The 20,854-nt window shown below is 42.5% G+C and overlaps 1 protein-coding gene across 1 annotated transcript in view; it reads left to right on the plus strand.

Moving 5' to 3' along the window:
* The first annotated feature begins 471 nt into the window (after window positions 1–471).
* adgrl2a (adhesion G protein-coupled receptor L2a) overlaps window positions 472–20,854 on the plus strand; it is a 94,645-nt gene continuing 74,262 nt past the window's right edge. Inside the window, exon 1 of the mRNA XM_078285448.1 lies at window positions 472–777. The gene's annotated coding sequence lies outside the window, so the exon portion shown is untranslated. The remainder of the gene's footprint in view (window positions 778–20,854) is intronic.

Below are 20,854 nucleotides of genomic sequence, written 5' to 3' on the forward strand. Positions count from 1 at the left end.
TGTAGACTCCGAGTCAGTTGTGGATCGGGAGTCCATGCCGGGTTTTGGCGGACTCCTTCGCTCAGACGGCTCCTGCAGACGGCAGCCTGCTCTCCACTGCACTGGCGCTGTTTACTGGAAGCCCGCTCCGCGCCGCTTCAACCAAGTGTCTCAATACTGTGAGCGGGATCTTTTCCAGAGGCAAGCCGCTGAAACTTGCTCAGTCCGCACAGTCTCGTTCAGGGGCACCCGGAGAGGATCGACGGCCGCAGCGGAGAGACAGTCGGGTCCTCGTCTTCTTCACCCCCGCCAGCAGGCAGAGACCCCTCTCTCCTTCTCCCTGCCTTTCTCCCTCTCCCTCTCCCTCTCTCTCTCTCTCTCTCTCTCTCTCTCGCTCTCTCAGTCAGTTTTCTTCTGGCTCCGCTTCTCCTCTGTTTGTTGTTGCTGCTCATCCAGGAGTGCAAGGCGCACAGACAGGAGAGTCGTGAATAGATGAACTGCTCCGAGGTGAAGTGTTGAATGAGTTTGGACTGAGCGCAAAGAGAGCAACACCTTGCCATGGAAGTGTGTGTCCGGTGTGGGGGAATGTACGGGCTGAGAGGGGGACCTGCCGCCTGATAACAGCCTCTGTCCCAGATAAGGGGAGCATGCCTCAGACCTGCAGAGTGTCTCTCTTCGCTGCAGAGGAGTTCCCATCAGACTGTCTTTCCACAATCTGACATTTTCCAATTCACATTTCCTCCCTCCCTGTCGGTGACTACATTTCAGCCTGTTTGGCTTGACTGCTTTTCAAGAAAGGTAAGAGTGGGTTTTGTTTTTTTGTGTTTTTTTTGACATTTATGTTATCACCACTTTATAAATCAGAGTTTAAGCAGGGGAGAGATCTCTTGACAAGTTGATGTGGAGTGTAGAAACTTTCTTTTCTTGCTTTTCTTGGTCACTTCATAGACTTACGTTCGTTTTCGCGGCGCATATGGAATAATATTAGGCCATAAGTCATATGTTACAGTTGTATATTTTACTTTCCCAAACCAAAAACAAACCTCTGTGGACTGCTGAAGATCAGCTTTTTCGGGAGAAACAGAATAGCAGGTTTTAACCACGAATAAGTCTTAAGAACAGAACACGTCTGTTTGGAGTAATTAAAATGATCCAAGGGGTACCATGGTTAATTGAAAAATGGTTAATCAAAACACAACCAGATGTGGATTGATTTGCTCGGCTGCCGAGTTTGGCTGAATGGAAACTATTAAAAAGTGGGGGGGGCAACGCGTTTATATGAACCAGAACACATAAAGCACCAGTTAATTGGAATTTATGCTTCCAAAGTTGAAGGTGGACTTGGTATTGGTCACCGAGTTTTTAAATCCACTGATGGTCTCGTTGGTGAATAGGGGTTTATGTTGGAGCTGCGACCTGAGAAGCAATGTCGGTGTGATTCTGGAGAGCATTCAGAGGCTAATCCATTATAATTGGGGCTTGGCTATTTGTCTAAAGAAAATCAAAACAACAATGATTCAGTCAAGTCTAGCCTATCAGCGTAATAATTACAATTTTGGCCAGAGACATAGATGATGCAATGGGCTACAGGCTTAGGAAATTGTCATGGAAATTAATGAAAGAAATACATATGAATGAAACCATTAAAAAGAGATGGTTTTGGCTGTGAAGACTTAACTTAGACCCGATCGGCACAGAGTGGCAGTAAAATTAGATCCTTTTACTGCACATTTATTATTTAGGCCTACCAATTCCAAACGCGTCTTGTCAACCATGTGTTAAAAGAGTCGGGAGAAGCGCACACGCGGTGCGGCGGTGCGGCGCTCCTGCCCGGGTCAACACAGCGCCCAGTGAGGCATGGCAGCCTGGAGCAGAGCAGGAATCTCCAATGATCGATCAGTGAATTGGGTTAAATTTAGCTCCAGCCTTCCTCCAACTCAACTAAACTGCAAGCACATGATTCCCTCAGATTATTGTTTGGCTCTGCGTCTGAGGTGGAGAAATGTACGAATTCCTGACTGGATTAGGGTCCATGAATGCGGGCAATCTCTCATTTCTATGTTGGGTGATAATCTGTATTGCAAAGGCAAAAAATGAAGGTAGAACTCATTTGCATCATAGCTGCTAACTGGTGGAATATAGTGTTACTATAAAATGTGATATTTCCTTGACTATTTCAAATAAAATGTGCAGAAATGCTCCCATGACTCTGCCAGCCTAGTGTTAAAGTAGGCCTACTGTCCAAAGTTGAATAGGCAATGCTGCAAAACCTTTTGTAGCCTATATTCTTCATATGATAGAAAACTGGAGAATAAACCCAGCATTTGGAGGCTGAAGTGGATTTATCTCCCTCAATACACAGAACAAACTGGCATTCAGAACAGAGGTGGCTTATTTGTGAACATGTAAAGTCGTGAGTATAAAGGAGTGTGTAAGAAATAATTCAGGCATGTCAGGCTTCAGGAGCTACACTGCTTCTTCCAACCTCTTTATAGGGGAATGCCATTTTCACATCTTTCTACACACAAAAAAATGTTTGAATTAATGCAAGTGCAAATTCCAACTGTTTGGAAGGAACATATTAGCATATCAAAGTGGCCAGAGCCCTCGCTCAATGGGAAGAGTAGTATTTTTTTCTGCCACTGGTTTTGGCTGAGCCCAAAAGGGTCGACAGCGAGTGTGAGCTGGTAAAATGGGAGAACTCGTGCTTCTCCCCTCGTTTTTTTTTTTTTTTACATTTCTGTATGAATACACAATCTCATTGTTTTCTGTTTATGTGTTATGATGTGAGAGAGCATTTCAAAGCTTTCACACAACAAGCCAGTTCTAACCATTCATAAACAGTGAATGGTGTAAAGATAGAAAAAAAAATCTCATATTCGGTCCTAAGGAAAAAAGAAATGTGCTATTTAAAATTCTTACGCATAATTTACTGGAAAGCAATACTTTCTAGACGGTTTACCAATACATAGCAATATTTTATGAATTGTTTATTCAATTTGTCAAAGCCTGTTTAAACCTTGCATGTGAAGTCATAGGAAATAATAAAAACAACTTGCGGATGCTGATAGGAGAAGGCTTCCAAATGCCTATTTTCTCAGATGTCTGTGCTTGATATCTTAAGCGCAAGCACACCATTATGAGCATGTTGGGCTCAGGCTAAGAGTACCTTTTTCAATCTATAGCCTTGTTTCAGAGGGAGTGCGTCCGGTTTCAAAGAACTGCAGCTGTTGTTGATCTGCCAGAGCTCCAGATTGCTTCTCTCTGCTTCTGTGTTCATCTCCACTCACAGATCAATATAGCACAGCGTACTTCTATATGGGTGTGGGGAGACAAAGTGCTACATATCTCTCAATTCTCAACTCTTTATATCACACTCTCCTAGCTCATAGGGCTATTAAGTGAGTGAGTGTGAATGAGTGAGTGGGTGTGAATGCATCAAAATTTGTGATATTATGGATTGTTATTTCATTTTGTGCTGGAATGGGTTTTTTTTCTTCCCTCCAATACATTTTCACAACATGCTAATAGTGCAGCTGAGGTTGTGTAATGTCTACTTATATTGGGTGGGAGGTGCATAAAAAAGATCACACTGCAGCTTTCATAGCTCCTCCAGTTTTTTTAAATTGTAACAAGCCAGGCAGTTCCACTCTGGCTTTATTAAGGTAATTTGTTATTGATGTAATGTGAGTGCACACACAATGACCAGTGGCAACATTTGCACACTTTGTTTTTGTCGCGTTCTCTCACAACCTCGGTTATCAGGCTGTTGTCTTTGTCTGAGGAGCGATTGGTGAGTCCATAGGACGGATATGAAGGTTGCATTGTGCCTGAATGGATTGTTTGTGTCAGTGTTACACTCTGGGGATGTAATGCTTTTATCCACGGTGAGCACCACCAAAATGATACTCATCGTTTTTGTTCATGAGCACCATTGGCCCTATTGTCCAGCAGGGTATAAGGAACGAGGACCAATTTCACTTGCAATTCCCACAAATGGTGTGTTGGCTACTCCATAGCAAAAAGCAGGCAAAGAGAGATGGCGGAGGTTCTGAATGCGTCAGAAGTAGTGGATCGGTGGATCGGAGGGAGTTAAGGCATTTAAATTTACATCCCATCGCTTATTTGGCGTGTAAATTGTGGGCTCGTGTTTTCAGATGCAATCATTTCTGTAGCTAAACCACCTACATGGAGCCATACTGTGCGGATAACTGCTCACCATTAAAGGGAATAAACAAGGCTGTAAAAGAAAGCTACGGCAAATTTGATGTAATGTGCAGGTCTTTGGTGGGCCAAAATACCTCCCCTTTCATGACTGATTTTATTTTACGATTGGCAATCAGTAAAACACTGTGCGCCAGGGTGTTCCCCTCCCTGCCATTTTGTGAAACATTTGTTTCCACTTGCCAAAGGCCTCTGGTGCAGTGGGGGATTCTGTGCCCCTGAAATGGCAGGTGAAACTTTCTGCTTGCCTGAATAATTTCCTAGCAGAACATTACAGAGCAAGGACATAGGAGGAGGCGAGTAAGGGTCATTTCAAACTCTCGTGAAAAGAAACGACGTGGATATTAGCCGATGGTTGTCATATTGCTTTCTGTGCGCTGGTCAAGTGGCAGGCTTCCTGAGCTGATCTGGCTTCTCTTTTTCATTAGTTCACTCATTCTGTGCTTCTTTGAAAACTATTTTGAAAAAGGAAGTGCAAAGTGCAAAATTGGGTTGTAAAAACTCCTGTCCTCCTGTCATAAAACCGTCGTGGAGCGTAACATATTGGCCTGGTTACTGATAGCAGCTAAGGTATTTTACAGCATCGTGTTGGCAAACAGTGTGTGGGTCTTGGATAGGATATGTTGTGTGCTAATAGCAGTGTGTGTATAGATCACTCCCAAGGCGGGGGAAATTTCTCTAGACTTAGTGTAGTGCACAAACTTCACAAGAATTTAGCAGCATGGTGGGAAAAAATTTTTGCAAAGTAAAAGTAGACCGGACACATTAGTAACACACTATTTAATTTGTTTTTATCTCTTGGATAATTTTACGATAATTAATAAATTGCAAAGAAATCAGTAATTATCAAGAAAAATAGTAGATCCAATATTTTTCTAATTATCTTTTACATATACATTTTATTTTTTGCGCGCTCATTTAATTTTTAATATTTATTTGACTTTGTGTTAATTTGGATGAGGACTAAGAATATATATAACACACACACCCATACACACACCGACACGACACACACACACACACATTCACACACACACATGCATGCACCCACACACACAGACGTACAACAGATACACACGCACCGCCCCTATCTCATTCTTTGTGCTATGTGAACAGGACTTGTCCTTATCTGTGCACAGCTGCAACACTATTTGGGAAAATATTCAATTTCTCTGTGACAGAGGAGAACCTGGGAGGCAAGGCTCTAAGTAAACAGCAGTTATTGCGCCTCTGCCATGGCAGCCGAGAGCGAGGCCTGGCTGGGAGAGAGGGGGGATCTGCGGACGTCTGCCAGGGGAAGGAGTCATGTCTCGGCTGGATTATAGGAGAGCGAAGCACATCCACACTTAAAAGCCTCTTTTCCAACAAGACAGGGCTGTTATTTAGGGATGGTGTGGGTAAACACGCCAGTGCAATATATTTCCTCCAGATAGGCTGCTGTTGTCCTTGACAATTGTGACTCATTGCAAGTGAGAAGAGAAAAGTTCTGCTCCCCACGTCTTTTAAAAAAAATTATAATTTCATGTTGGGCTGTGGACGTTTCCCAATGTATTTGCACTGACGTTGTTCCAGCGAAGTGCGAAACTGGTAAGCAGTGTTGTTATAGTTAAGTGTCACTTTAGAAAATGTTGCTACTTTGTTCAGTAATTCTTTTTTATTTTATTTTTTTTTATTTTAACATACCATGTACTTTAGATCTCTGTGGCAGGCTGCCAATTGATTTAGACCCCTATTGTGTTGAATTACTTACTATATTGCAATTAAGTGAACCATGATACTCCAGCTAAATGAAAAAATTCAACACAATCTGATGGAGCAACAGTGAGAGTAAGCAACAACCCTAAAAAAATCCTAAACTGCCTGTATCTATTCTTTATCAAGCTCAGGAGCTTTAACTCTAGTTATATATGTCTTCCGATGGTGGATATTTGAAATAATATTGGCTCAGTGAAAAATACATCGTTTGCTAGTAGTTCTTATGTGTACATATACTGCAGTTCTTAAACTTTTTGTGCAGGACTGTAAGATGTTCAAAGTAATTATTTTTTTGGATGACCAAAATGTACGGAAATGGAAAGTCAAAACTTATGCAAAATATGAGACATGCATGTAAATGCGCTCCAAAAACGTCCTGCATAGGCGAATGTGCAGTTAAATACTACCAGATGTATATTTCATAGTAATGTTTGTGCACAGTTGTTGGAATATTTGCCTTGCCGCATACCTCATTCTATATGCTTATTTGTTTATCCAGTGGAATCGGAAGTCTAAGGCTTGGATAAATCAGGTTTTACTGTACAGTGTTTAGGTGAATTTGGAAGCTTTGTTCTTGTTAAAGTGGTTGCCAAGTCAGACTGAATTGAGCGTCTGGTCTGGGAGTTTCAGAGGAATATCACAGGCGCGGTAAGTTGCTAAATACTAAGCTAATCAACAAAATAATTGTCTGATTCGATTGCTAGCATGCCAGAGACATCAAACACAGCCGAGGTTGAAAAAACAATCAAATTATCCTTTAATAATTGCGCATGCTGACAGCTGTGTGCTTTTGAGTTGGTTTTGTTTGTAACAAACGTTGTATATTAGGAGGAATAAAGTTTTATGGTCGTTCTGTCATAGATTCTGTGTACGTTTTCATAACCCTACATAGATATCTATCATCACCTGTAATGAAAAACATTTTCAAGTAATGATGTAGTTTTTGGCATTGAATCAGAGAAAACTGTATTAGTCTATTAATTTCCTGCAGTGCATCATGAATCCTGCTGCTTCTATCCACTCAGTACCCTCCATGTGTGGTCCATAAAAAAATGTTTCTGTTTCCCCTGCAACAGACTGAAGTTTGGCCCCAATGTCTGCTCGCTCTCTCTCTCTCTCTCTCTTGCTCTCTCTCTCTCTCTCTCTCTCTCTCTCTCTCTCTCTCCCCCCTCTCTCTCTCTCCCTCACTCACTCCTCACTCACTCTTTCTCTCTCTCTCTCTCTCTCTGTGCGTAGATAATGTCTCTGCAAATGATTTAACCGCCCTCGTTGAGGCTCCTTCCAGTAATTGAACAGGCAGAGACTGGGTGCTTTACAGGAAAACAATAGTCATATTATCTCAGATCTCCACTACTCTGAGATTCAACAAAACACTACCTAGGATTGGACTTTGCGGACCACTCCAAGTGTCTGAATTGAAGAAAAAAAATCAGGTTTGCTTTCTCTCCACGCCAATGCCTCGGCACAATGGGTGTCGTTAATTTTCTAGGTGTGATAATGTAGAGAGTGATGCATGATTGGATTGCATGTCTTGCAACAACCACCTGAGGGTAAAGTGCTGCCTGGGGTGCTACTTGGTTGATTTCTTAAGAAGTGCGCATGCAACATTTGCAGAGAGGGTTGCTAATAATTAATCAGAGATGTAATTTGACTAACAGCGACAACACTAAACTTTTTGCTACTTGTTTATTACCCTAGTCCTGGTAAATGAACACTGATTTATTATTATTATTATCGTTATTGTTGTTATTATTATTAATGAGGTTACCTGGTTTAGAGGGAGAAAGCCCTTTGCATGAAAATGTGGCTCTTGTGCACGATTCACGCCTCCTCTGTATCTCAGTATGATTGCTTTAGGTTGGAATTCGTGTTGTTTTTTGGCAGAGCAGGGGGAGCTTTGATTGTGTTGCTGTGGAACAGAATTGACCTTGTGTGTCAGAACGAGGTTTTTCTACGCCTTGTTTCATACAGAGCACTCTTAGACTGAAATGGCCTTAGGAGGAGTTGTTCTTGACAGAGATGCATTGTTTCAGGCAGCCAATAAACCATTGCACTGAGTGGCTACATCTGTGAACCTCATCTCGACTACAGTGTGGGGCTAGCAACAACACGGCAACTGTCACAGCTGCACCTGCTGCTGTCTCAGTACAGAGCCTCCCTCTCTGCTGCCCATAGAGCCGCATCACTCTTCTCTTCGTGACAAGCCAGAGGCAATGGTCTCTGCTTGGGTCAACTGGAGAGAAGCTTCTTGGGAAAACGTTTGAAAACAGAGGACAAAATGTCAATCCGAATAGAGATGTTAAAATAAAATTTCTGCCCTTAGGGCCAGGATTTAGTTCCATTGGAGCTTGGGCATAAAGTCCCTATCTATAAAACATAGTGGGAATAAGAGCAATGGCTTAGTAAAACCTGACCACCACTCGGTTGTTCATTCTGCTCCTCCTGCAGCACATTTGTCCAGCTGAAATCGCAATCTGAAATACAGTATGACAGCATGTTATCTGTCCTTAATATTATTTATGATAGACTGACAAATAGATTTTACCGTACGTCCACTGCCCTGCTTATGTATTGAGGCTATTCAGATACAGTATAGCCTCCCTGGCATACTAATGATCTGATCAGATGAGGAAAGATTCGGGAGCATTAAAAGCTTTTTAGTCTCATATTATCTACAGTGGAAACAATAACTGTTGAAAGTTAGCGACAAACATTTATTTGGTTCGGTGTATAACTGCAGAGGCGAAGCACAAAACAAGAAGCAAAAAAATATTTAACAGAATGATTATTGGATCAATTATACATCGTAACACAGGCGTCATGTTGTCTCAGAAAAAGACTATTGGAGGGGAACAATGCCGAGAGGGGTTTCAGCCAGGAGGAGCGATGCAACATGTCCACTTTCCTGCCAAATTGAACTTGTAGTTAGGAGTGTGAAAAGCAATGCAGAGACACGAGGAGCGGGGCTGACGTGAATGCAGATAGTGTGGGATTAACAAGGGGGAAGATTGAGCGACAGTGGCCGGTGACTTCTCTTTACAGCTTTGCTTGTACAGCTGCGCCAGGCCTGGCACTCTCTCTGCCTGCTGGATCTAGCTCCTTCTCCACCGCCGGAGGGTTAGGTAATCAACATCTTAAACACTGCAGATAAGTTGAGCCCACGAATGTGCGGCAGTAGATGGAGATGTAAAATTATTCATGTATTTAGAATGAAAATTGGAATGCTTAATATTTACACCTCTGGGTGTCTCTGTATGATTCTGTCTTTTTGGCATTTGCACAGGAAAAATACATATACAGGCTGCCCTAATAATTCATCATGCCTCCCTCTAAATGAGGTGTGAGGCTCTGGTGGTGTGAATTCTGCCATAAATCACACATAGCCTGACTGCTTTAGCCATTAGACAGACCTGTTTGTCTAATACAGCTATTCACTGCCTACCAGGCTGGTTTTAATTAAGACGGGTGTGAGAATTATAACTCCTACTTCACACCTGGTGTGTTATCACTAGAAGCGGGACACATAGACACACATGGAGAAGCGAGCGAGAAAAAATGGAAATAACCACAAAATAAAACACTAGTTCCACTAGATTCCTGTCCAAAACAGGACAGTGAGTTAGCTGTACTCAGCAAGTACATGGATGGCCTATATACATTTATTCTGGGGTTCGACCGATATGCTGTTTTAAAGGCCGATACCAAGACCAATATTTTTAGTGTGAAGTCGCCAATAGCTAATATAAATAAGAAGATAAAGATAAGAATTTAAAAAATATTCAATATATCATGGGACACTAAATCTGTAATAATGTAATTCTTTTAGGTGGGTTGACCCGCTGCACCTATTCAGCGGTCGGGGAAACTCTTGGATGCATAAATCCTTTAAATGAAGAATCAATTTACAAAAAAACATTATTGAACATAAAATGAATGAATAAAATATGCAAAGAGAATAAAATGTCACTGCAGGTTTTACGGACCGTTTATGTAGTTGTGGTCAGTGAGGAACCTCCATCATATCGGAGGTGGACGACATTGACCGGCCGATATCCGCTAGTTTATTATTTTTTTTAAACATTATTTTGGGGGCATTTTTGCCTTTATTTTGAGAGGTAAAAGTGGAGAGAGACAGGAAACATTGGGAGAGAGAGAGGGGGACGGGACGACATGCGACAAAGGTCCTAGGCCGGATTCAAACCCAGGACGTCGCGGCCTAGACCGCTGAGTCACCAGGACGCCCCCTCATATCTGATATTTAACTCATAATGTGCAACAATACAGGAACATTAAAACCCAAGTTATGTTACTGAGTGAAGTCATGATAGGGGATTAAGCGATGACCGACACAAAGTTCTGAACAAACTGCACAAATTCCCAAGTATGGCGTCTGCACCCAGCAACACGTTACATTTTTAGCTTCGGCATCAGCGGCTGAACCAATGTGACGAGCGCCATTCTATAGTAGTTGATGGAAATGGGGGGAAAAACAGTGTAAAGAGGACAGTCAAATGGGAGGCAGAAAACGGGTGCATTTCTGTCGTTGCAAGAAAGTGGTGCCAGTGGCATTGTCGTCATTCATCAACCCGGGCTGATTACTAGTGAGTCTGGAGCGAGCTGACAGGATGCGGCTCCAGCAGCCATTACCATCAGAAATAGGTCCAGCAGGCCCGGGGGTAGCCAGGCTGCAGCTCCAAGAGGCAGAGCCGTGCTCAAAGCCTCCGAAAAGTTTGCGTTGCTGTGGCCGATATCATCTCGACGGGCTACGGAAGCGAGGCAGTATATTTTATATCGATTTTTACAACGGCCTAAAAGGATCTGCCTATGGTTAACCCCTAGTCCCTTTGCTCAATAAATGGCGGTGTTGAAATATAGCCGCCTGAACTGAAGCTGAGTCTAACCATTAGCAAGAGATGTTGAATGTTGTCGATATGACACCACAACACCTCCTCACTTTAGTGCATTAGCCAAAAAATAGGGATATCTTTTATTCCCTCACCTGCAATGGCTCTTATGTTCCTGTGAGTAATGGAGGCGAGAGCAGGAGGGGAGGGGAACGTAAACATTACCTGGGGACGGCGCTAAAATGCTCTGAAGCCGCTGCCGCAAGATCCTGTCAGCTGCACCCTAGGTATCTCCACTTCAACAGAAGTTAAACAATTTGTGTGAAGAAAAAAAATGTGTAATGAAGCATTCATAACAGGATTCATACAACTGGAGCATGCAGCAATAGCCTGAAACACAAGTGCTAATTGATGCTGCGGACATTTTGATTTAAAAAAAAAACATAAAAGCATGGCAGAGTTGAAACTACTCAGAGGACAGGGCTGAATATTTATTTGCTAGTCAAGGATTTCTCCTTTGAAGCAATGTTACTGCTTTTAACCTGTGGGGGTTAATTCACACAATTCTTTATTTATTAATTCACACTTCACTGAACTTTATTAAATTCAAATGAATTTAAATACAGACATTGCTTTTACCCTTTTTAATCAGTTCAGGGACATTTATGTTTACATTTATGAGGCCACAGGTCTGAACATTTTACTTTTTTTTATTTTACCAAGACTATATAAAGTGTGTAAAAAGCATACAGGTTTGAACATTAGTAAGACATCTTTTTCTTATTTGTCTCTTATGTTTTATCATATTTATCAGGTCACTTCACATTCAGGTTATAAGAGATATACAAAGACAGAAATAGTTCATTATGTCAAGGCTTAATTTCTGCCTGAAAGGAAAAACCTCTTCTAGGGTGTATGTAAGTATTTACCAATGCTAAAGCCATTTCAGTCCACCAAATAGATAATCTCACATCTGCGTGGCTCGGTGCATTATGTTGCTCTGAATGCTGTGTCGTGTCAAGGAACAGTTAAGAAGCTATCTCACAGAGAGGCTCGTTGTCTTCAGAGGAGATTTTCCCTCCCCAGCAAGAGCCATTGTCAAGGTATTACCTTCTCTCCCAGCATGGGACTTTGTTATCACACTCACTTCATATTCATACGGAGTCTTATTCTCCTGTCATTATTTTGTATAACTTAGAGCTGTAGCAATTACACTTCAGTGGATTACCTGTGCAGAGATACAGAGATGAGAATCTCTGCCTCGCGCTGGTTCGGGCGCAGCGGTTCAAAGGTGCGACCCACGCTGCAATCCGTTATCGTTTGGCAGAACACGAAATTGGTCAATCTTTCAGCGTTTGTTTGAGAATTTGAATCCCTTTGGTATTCAAAACAGGAGGGCCTTACGACAGGGAGATAATTTCCTGGTGAATGTTTTATCGCAACCCGTTTGACAGTTCCCTGTATCAGCCGCTCTCTCCTTGTGTCTTTGGATTTGCTGACTTTGGTCCAGTTATTCTGAAAAAAAAAAAAAAAAAAAAAGAGACAAAAAAAAAAACGTTTGTTTCCCCCCCCCCTTTGTTATCACAAAAGAGCAAACACATCTTAAACATACACAAGGTGCAGGAGCAGTGATTGCTGTATCTGCTGTCCTACTGTGGGTGGCGGGGAACGATAACGTTAGCCAGCGAGCCATTTACATTAAAATCATTTTTTATCATGCCAAGACAATGATTCCCAGACAGATTCATGGTCATTTGGACGCAGGGCACATTTCTTGAAAATAAATATTTTTGCCTGACAGACATTGTTTTTTTTTGACAAGACACTGAACATAATATTTTGTAACAGGAAACAAATAGCTTTTAGAAAAGCAATGAAATCTGTACTCTTTTTGCCTGTGATATGCCATATGTTCCGATTTTTTTTATGTAAGGCAAAGCAACAGCAGCATAAGAGTCCAGATCTCACTTGTAAGCACAATGGCTCTGCTGAATTCAACACGGGTCTTACAGTGCTACTCTCATCTAATGAATGTAAGCCAAGTGTTTGCTTGATGGCACATCTGTCATTCAAGGTGGAGTTGAAACTTTTCTCCCATTTTCTATCTAGTCTCTCTCTCGGGCCTAAAGATGCCAATCCGTTGTACAGTGGGCAGACAGGAGAGAGATCCTATACCACCTTAGTTATTCAAATAGGGGGCTGGAATGAGCCAATCTGAGCTTGTTTGCATCACAATCCCCCATACAGTGGTGATGTTATGCTAATGAACACTCAGGAGAAGGCTCAGCCCCAAAACTGTCCTCTCCCTTTCACAACTGCAGGCAGGGAGAGGGCAAGGAGCAGTGACACTGAAACTGATTGAGCGCACTCTAAGAGGGGGAAAAGAAATCAAATGATACAGCCTCAAAATTCAAAGCAAATGAAATTACTCAATTTTGTCATTCTGCTGTGTATAAATGTGCTATTAGATGCTTGCCTTTTTCATTCAGCTACCATTTTCCCTTTTTTTTTTTTTTTTTTTCGTTCTCATTCAGAATATGTTTCATGTTATTGTGCACCCGAGCGTGGAAACCATTCATTTGTGAGCAGCGGCTAAATGGTGCCTTTTAGAATTTGCCTGTGTCTTTGAAAAAAGGTCAATATACCTTCATCAGGTTTAACAAGCACCATTACCTGTCAGGGCAGTAGTGAGTGGAGATTTAGGGCTGACAACTGATTGCTCTCAGGAAAGACTACACCCACTTCTTTTGTCTGAGCTTCCTGACGAGACACAGCGCTATACCTTGTTTTAGGTTGACATACGCCGCTTCCCCTGTCTGACAAAGGCATTCATGCTATCTTTGAGATTGAAAATAGATGCGGCAGCACCGGGATAGAAATGTGCTAGGTTGAAGTAGGCTAGATCCTCTCCGCTGCTGGATTCATTTATATAGTATTGCTTCTGCTGCTGTAAGGGTAAGGTCCTTGCGCTGTTTTCTATTTTAGTGAGGGCTGAGATTATGTGGTGTCCCTTATTTTGGCTGTGTTTGTCCTTCCTCTGAGCCGCAGAAAGGTTAAAAGCCTCAATTAGACACCGAGCCAAGGCCAGCCACATTACGCACAATGCCTCTAATCTGAAAGAATTAGCACCCTTCGAAATTCAAAATATCTACTGTTCTAGAAACACAAAAATCACTGCTTTCCAAGCCTGCGCATTTTTATGATTTACTTGCAAAAAAAAAAAGAAAAGTCATTTTACAAAGACCCAGTTTTTCTATTGATGCTGTCTTGAGCAAATGTATACTGAATGTACTGAATGTACAAAACATTTGGTACACATATTCTTTTCATATAGTACAGTAATGAGGTGAATAGGTAAAGGCTATTATCCCTTATTGATTTGTCCTTATTAAATCTATACAGAACACAAAGCAGAAGATGCGGATAAAGAGAAGCAGAGGAGTTAGAGGATTTTTAAGCTTTGAGACCGTGGAGAAAACAGGCTGCAACTGAATAACAGGAAGATGTCCCTAATGTTTTGTACATTCATTGTGTGTTTGTCAAGGGTTTGCTTGATGACACATCTCTCATTCAAGGTGGAGTTGAAGCTTTTGCTCTATTTTATATCTACTTTTTCTTGGTCCCAAAGATACCAATCCAGCGCACAGTGTTTCTCTTTTGTTTCTCAGTTCTTAGATGTGTAAAGACAAGGATAAATTGCCTATTTGCCCACTTGCTCCACCTCCATTTTAAATGGAGTCATCTTCTCTGTTACCTTCTTCATGTTTTGTGTTGCCACCCACTATCTTAAAAATTAATCATCCTGTTGAATAATGCCTCACGATCACTGTGCATTATTGATGGTGAGGTCCTTAATAGAAGGACAGAGCCGGATTTTTAACCATTCAGCTGCTCATTTTGGGGGGTGGTGGTGGTGGTGGGGGGGGGGGGGGGATTACTGCTTACTGGTGCATATCCTAGTAAATACAGCACACTTAAATTGCCATATGCTCAAGCTAAGCGCTGTGAATCCAAGGGTTTGGCCCTTTTGTCTGCAAACATACATGTTGTTTTAGAAGAGTGGCAATGCAAAAAATAAATTATGTCATACAGACTGCAGAAGTCAATAGCTGTTTTCTACGGACCACAGAGCGCCAGTCTGACCTCGGCTGTTATTGGTTCACCATAGTTCGATTTCGAGGACATCAACATAGATGAATCTGACATTTACCCGACACCCATCGGTCGTGTGCGGCCGTGAGTGTGCCTCTGTTTGTGTTCCCTTTCTGTTTGTGTTCCCTTTCTGTTTGTGTCCCCTTTCCTTGACTTTGCCGGCCACATTGCATTGTATTATTTTTGCATGAACGCAACACTGACGTACTCATGCTGAAATCAGGAAGATGAGTTTGGGAGAGAAAGAACTGCGTCTGGGCCAACTGCCGAGCTCAGTCTGTGTGATCCCCGATTTGTTTTGACTAATTTAGCCATGGTGAACTGGATCACACAACAAATGTTTCTTTTATGGTGTCCTAATGTGCTCTCCAAGCAACAAGCCTGCGAAGTGCTTGTGTGCACATACTAATTGGATTGGGTTTCTGGACAGGGAAGTGTATACTATATATCGCATGCTCTCTGTGTATTCCAAGGTGAACCGTGCTGTGTCAAGGACTTATTGGACTTGATTGGCAGGTACTATCACCATGAGATGCCCATATAATGGTAGGGCTCCCATACCTGACCTTCCTATTTATCTTGCTGTATTAATGTCAGCCTATTAATTCCTAAGCGGAGGAGCATTTGGCAAAGACACCGTTTAACGGGCCTGGCTGAATCGTTCTTATCTCAGCAGACCTGAAAGGAATAGTTTTGTGCTATCGGCAAGTGGAAATGACATTTTCAAATTTCATTCGAGATAATCCACTTCACTTCCCACTAAAACATCAAAATTACAACTAACAATGTATGGAACCTGTATTAAAACTTTGTTACCGTGGCAAATCATCTGGCTATAATCCATGTGGACAGACAGGTGTAGGTATCTTTCAGCGCTAATAGGATTTCTGTTGCATTGCTAAAGTGATTATGAGGCTATGGATTTCATATATATGCAGGCAGAGGGCAAAGCAGCACTCATTGCCCAGGGATACAGTTAAGAATATCGTCTCATAAAAAAACATAAATTTTATATTGACATTTTTAAACCGGGGAATATTCAGTAGTAAATATGGACGTCCCACAGTTACATTTTTACATCTGTTAGTATAATTTAAATAATATTTTGTTTTTCCGTCTTATGGACTTCTCATCTCCATAAATGTATTGATGAGCTGGAGCGTGCCAGGGTTCGGCTCATGATTGCGTTATTTAGTAGCCATATGTCCTGACCAGTGGGGAGTACTCTAATCGATTAATTGAATGGCTCATAAAAATGATGAATGGGGCAAACACCAAGAGCAATGAGCATGACAAGCTCCACGCTTATACCACACGTGGCTCTAGTATGCCATTTTACGTGCAGGCCTCGCTTGCATAAGAGCTTTAGTTAGGGAATAATGATTTATTCTGCCTGTACTCCATTGGAATTACTCCCCCCAACATTATGATCCACAAATTCAAAAACAATTGTTTTCCTGTACTCTGAGATGATGAAATGTGGGTTAGTTAATGCCTGAGAATGATAAATAGCTGTGAGCCATACACCTGACGCAGTTCTGCATTGCTGGATTAGCGTGCAATATAATGGGACTACAAGAGGATTGAAAAGTCGCAGTGGAATCACATAGAGCGGCAACAGTATTTTATTTCTATCCTCATCAGATTGTCTCTCTGACCACAGTAGATTTGAACTGTGACATGATTTGTTTTGCTTCTGATGTTGAAGTTCACACAAAACAACAAAACATTATATAACAGCTTCAAAATCTCTTACAGTTTGATTTATACAAAAATATGCCTTCCACTACTGACACCCATTACCAAAAAAAAAAAACATTCTTTGCTTTGTTTCACCCTCCCTTTCTCCCTCAACCCGCCACTCCCTATCCTATCTTACCCCCCCTCCCTCCCCCCGACACACACACACACACACACACACACCCCTTACTCCTCCCCTAAAGTAGCAGAGCCGTCCCGTTGCGCAGCGTGCGTGTTTGACCTGGTATTTCAGTGGCTGAGCTCCTGTCAGGGTCAGGGGCTGCGTTTGGGGCACCAGCAGTCACACAGTGTTTGGTTGGGGTGTCATTCATGCCCCCCCCCCCTCCTCCTGTAGCCATGCACTGTGCTGCTCTCAATCATTCCCTTGGCAGAGGGGTCAGCGTCTGATTCTCCCCTGCCCCATATCTGACTCAGTGGGGCTCCAGACTCATCCGATCGCCAACCCAATCTCTCCCCACTGGAGTGCGAATTTTCTGATTTACGCTTGCAAATTGTACATCTTCAGCAGTGTCAAAGCAGGAACGCAATCTCTTTTGGGAATATATTTCCTCAACAGCCTAGGCAGAGTGTTCAGCGACTGAGCTCTCTGTCCCCAGGTATTTCAGCTTTTTCCCTCAAAGTGGGTAAGAGAAACAGAGATAAGAGGAGTCTTATAGTATGTATGAATTCATGTATGAGCATGCTGTTGGGAAAACCCAATGGAAACCAAATGTGTTCCCCCGATTCAACATGTGGTGGTCTGTTGGTTCTGATTTACATTTCACTGAATCCGGCCCCATATTTCCCTTCCTTTGCATCCCTGTGATGTTGCGTGACAATTAACATCCCGAGTCTTTCTTGGGGTTTGTTGAAAGCTCAGGGGCTAATTCAGGGGTCAAGCAAGACTTGCAAGCTGTCAATCTTTTATTGTAACTCTAGCCCCCCTCCCCCGCTCAGTTTCTTTATCCTGTGCCCCCCCTCCATTCTCCCAGACCTCGTTTTATAGAATGGTCCAACTCTTCTCCTATTCTCCAGCGGCCCTTAACAGCTAGAGAGGGACAACCAGGAGCTTTGTCTAAGGAGCCCAGCATTCTTTCACATCTGCCTCTTGTTTTCAGGCCCCCACTGCATTCAAATTTCAAACTGTCCTTTTCAATCAACCCCCTTCTCCCCCCGCCGCCCCACCTCCCCTCTAATAGCCCCCTTCCTCCCAAATACTTAGCTTTTGTGTTTTTTTTTTTTCTTCCTTTCTTTTTTGGAGGAGAAGACCAAATGAGCTCCTGCAATTCACATTTTTGTCACTCACTCGTCGATTATAAAGCGTTCCGTTGAATTGCGCCTGCATTGGCGAATACATCAAGTGCACATATGTTTAAAGCCTCTGGGCCCACGCCCCTGTGGCTTCTCCATTTCTCAGAGTACTTAAACATCTGTCTGCGCTGACTTCATATTTAGCCAAAACAATGTGACGCCTGTTGACATTTTGGCAATCTGTGCTTAACATTCACAGAACATCGCCTCGATCATACGTCGCGCGAATTAGAAGAGGCAACGCTGATGATGACGGTGATGATAGATTCCGTCCCCGTGTACGCTCCAAACGCCGGCACAACTCGACGCCGCAGATGCTAAAACCTGCCCCGAGATCAGAGCCAAGTCGAGGGCTATTTAAGAAAACAGTCAGGGTATGATCACCGATGGTTTCTGGTACGAGGCGGAGAGAGAAAAGAGACCCCCCGCTGAGTAGGGAGACCTCAGCACGTCTAATGAGGAGAATGGCAGTGAGGCAGACTCCCTCCAGTCTGTGCCTTTGGTGTCTCAGCATGTTAAACACTCCCAGCATGATACAAAAGATATTAAAGTATAGGACTGTTATCATCGATTTACAGAACACCCATCCCCATGTACTAGGGATCTACGTTCTGCAATTATTTATTTCTTTTCGTGGCAGGGGGCCCCAGCTGCCTCCGAGGCAAAACTGTTAAAAGGCATTCTGTCTTTGTCCACACATTCTGATGCAGGAAGGCTGTTGAGCGTGCTGCCTCCTTTTTTAGACCAAACAATGATGACTAGGATGCAAGCATAATCATACTGATAGAATGCTACTGTCTCAGGCTGAGACTGATAGTAGTCTGCTTGCATATGCACGCACGCGCAAACACCATACACACACACACACACACAAATACATATTAAAATGCACACATTCAACCTGTTGCAGAATCCGCAGACGCAATGCTCAGGTAAACAGTTTTTAAACAGTTTTAATTTTTACTGCAACATAGAGATAGGAACAAAATGAAGAATAAAATGTGACTGAGAGAGTTAAGAGTTTGGGGGTTAAGGAGGGTTTGTGAACAGTTCAGGTAAACAGTTTTTAAACAGTTTTGATTTTTCTGCAACATAGAGATAGGAACAAAATGAAGATTAAAATGTGACTGAGAGAGTTAAGAGTTTGGGGGTTAAGGAGGGTTTGTGAACAGTTCAGGTAAACAGTTTTTAAACAGTTTTAATTTTTACTGCAACATAGGGATAGGAACAAAAGGAAAAATAAAATGTGACTGTGAGAGTTCAGGGTTTTGAGGGTTAAGGAGGGAATGTGAAAGCCAGGTAGAGTTACGCAAGTTTTGAGTACAGCAATTCATCCACAGCAATATTTTCAGCTATGAACAGGCAATGAAAGGATTATCATCAGTCAGATCTCAACACACATATAAATGTGTGTGTGGTCTCATTACAGTAATGTAATGTCTCATGCCAGTGTCGTCCTATAGGACTAGGTGGACAGAATGCCTACAGCTAAGCTTTGTGTGTGAGGAGGAGGATCCTTAAGCCTGTGCTCACGATAGAGCTTTATTGTGGCAACAGTCTGATTAAGGCCTTGTTTACATGGACCTTGAGAATAGGCTAATTATGTATAGACACTTGCCTGGTGAATTGAATTGGTGCCACATGCAATGATGACTCAGCTAGAAAAGGAGGGTTAGGGTTTTGTTGGAATCCAATATACCTGGGCTCTGTGGTCAAGTTTCATCTGTCGAGTCTCATCAGTGCATATTATTCCATTGAAACTAAATACACTCTGGCTCAATGTACTGCGCTCCTGTTAACCTCCTTTAAATGGCTCTAAAATTAGAGGTCTCAGGTGAGGCGTAATGCCATTCCAGATGAGCTGATTATGGCAGGCGTAATTATAACTTTGTCGGCTAATGTGTGCACTCCGCATGTTTTCACGATGATGAATTATTACACTGTCTGAGAACTCAGACAAAATAGATCAAAGACTCTTCAAGCCGTGGCTTTTCCGCAGTGTGGGGGAGACAAGAGAAGCTGGTTTGTGCTGCTCTGACTGTATATCACAAACAGAATTCCTCACTGTCTTTTCAGTTGCGCGCTCTTGTCAACTACTAGTATGTCGGATGGCATTCAGTCCCTTGAATCGTAATCAAACAATAGCTGGCTCCGAGGGCAGTGCTGCATGTAGACAACGGAGAAAAAAAAAATGGAACATTGTTTTTGAATCTGTTAAAAATGCAAGAAAAATACAGTTTCTAATGGGGTCCTGTGTGCCTTGTTGCCGGAGTGATGGCATATCCCATGGTGGATGTGCTAATGGTTGATGGGAGTGAGAGGACTGAGCGCAGCCCAGCAGTGTAAACACACAGACAAAAGGGAGCCGTTAGTGTGAAACGCATGCCTGGGCGCTCAGGTAGGCATTAGGTTTCACCCTACACAGCTCCGGCACTGTATCCATGACAGGGAGGAGGCCATTTGCTTTTGTAGCGAAAAGGAGCAAAAACAAACAATCAAACAGACTAGTACTAGAAGGACAGGTATGGATGAGCTGGGAAGAGAGGAATTCTGGTTTGGAGAGAGATAAAGGAGAAGGAGGAGGTGGGAGAGAGGAGGCTCAGAGATAAGTTGGTTTGTGGTCAGTCACAACAGAGAGAGGTGACCATTTGCTCAGTAGTGTTTGTTTGTTTGTTTGGTTGGTAAGGGCAGGGGTGGAAAGAGTGTCAAAATATCCCGCTGAAGTAGAAGTGCTGTTACTTTACTGAGCTTTTACCAAGGTAGAGGTGGTTACTGGTAGAAAAATCTACTGAAATAAAAGTAAAAAGTAGCTCATTTAAAATGTACTCAAATAATAGTGACTGAGTTAT

The sequence above is a fragment of the Centroberyx gerrardi genome, chromosome 9 (genome assembly GCF_048128805.1).
Source record: "Centroberyx gerrardi isolate f3 chromosome 9, fCenGer3.hap1.cur.20231027, whole genome shotgun sequence".
In the NCBI taxonomy this organism is placed as follows: domain Eukaryota; kingdom Metazoa; phylum Chordata; class Actinopteri; order Beryciformes; family Berycidae; genus Centroberyx; species Centroberyx gerrardi.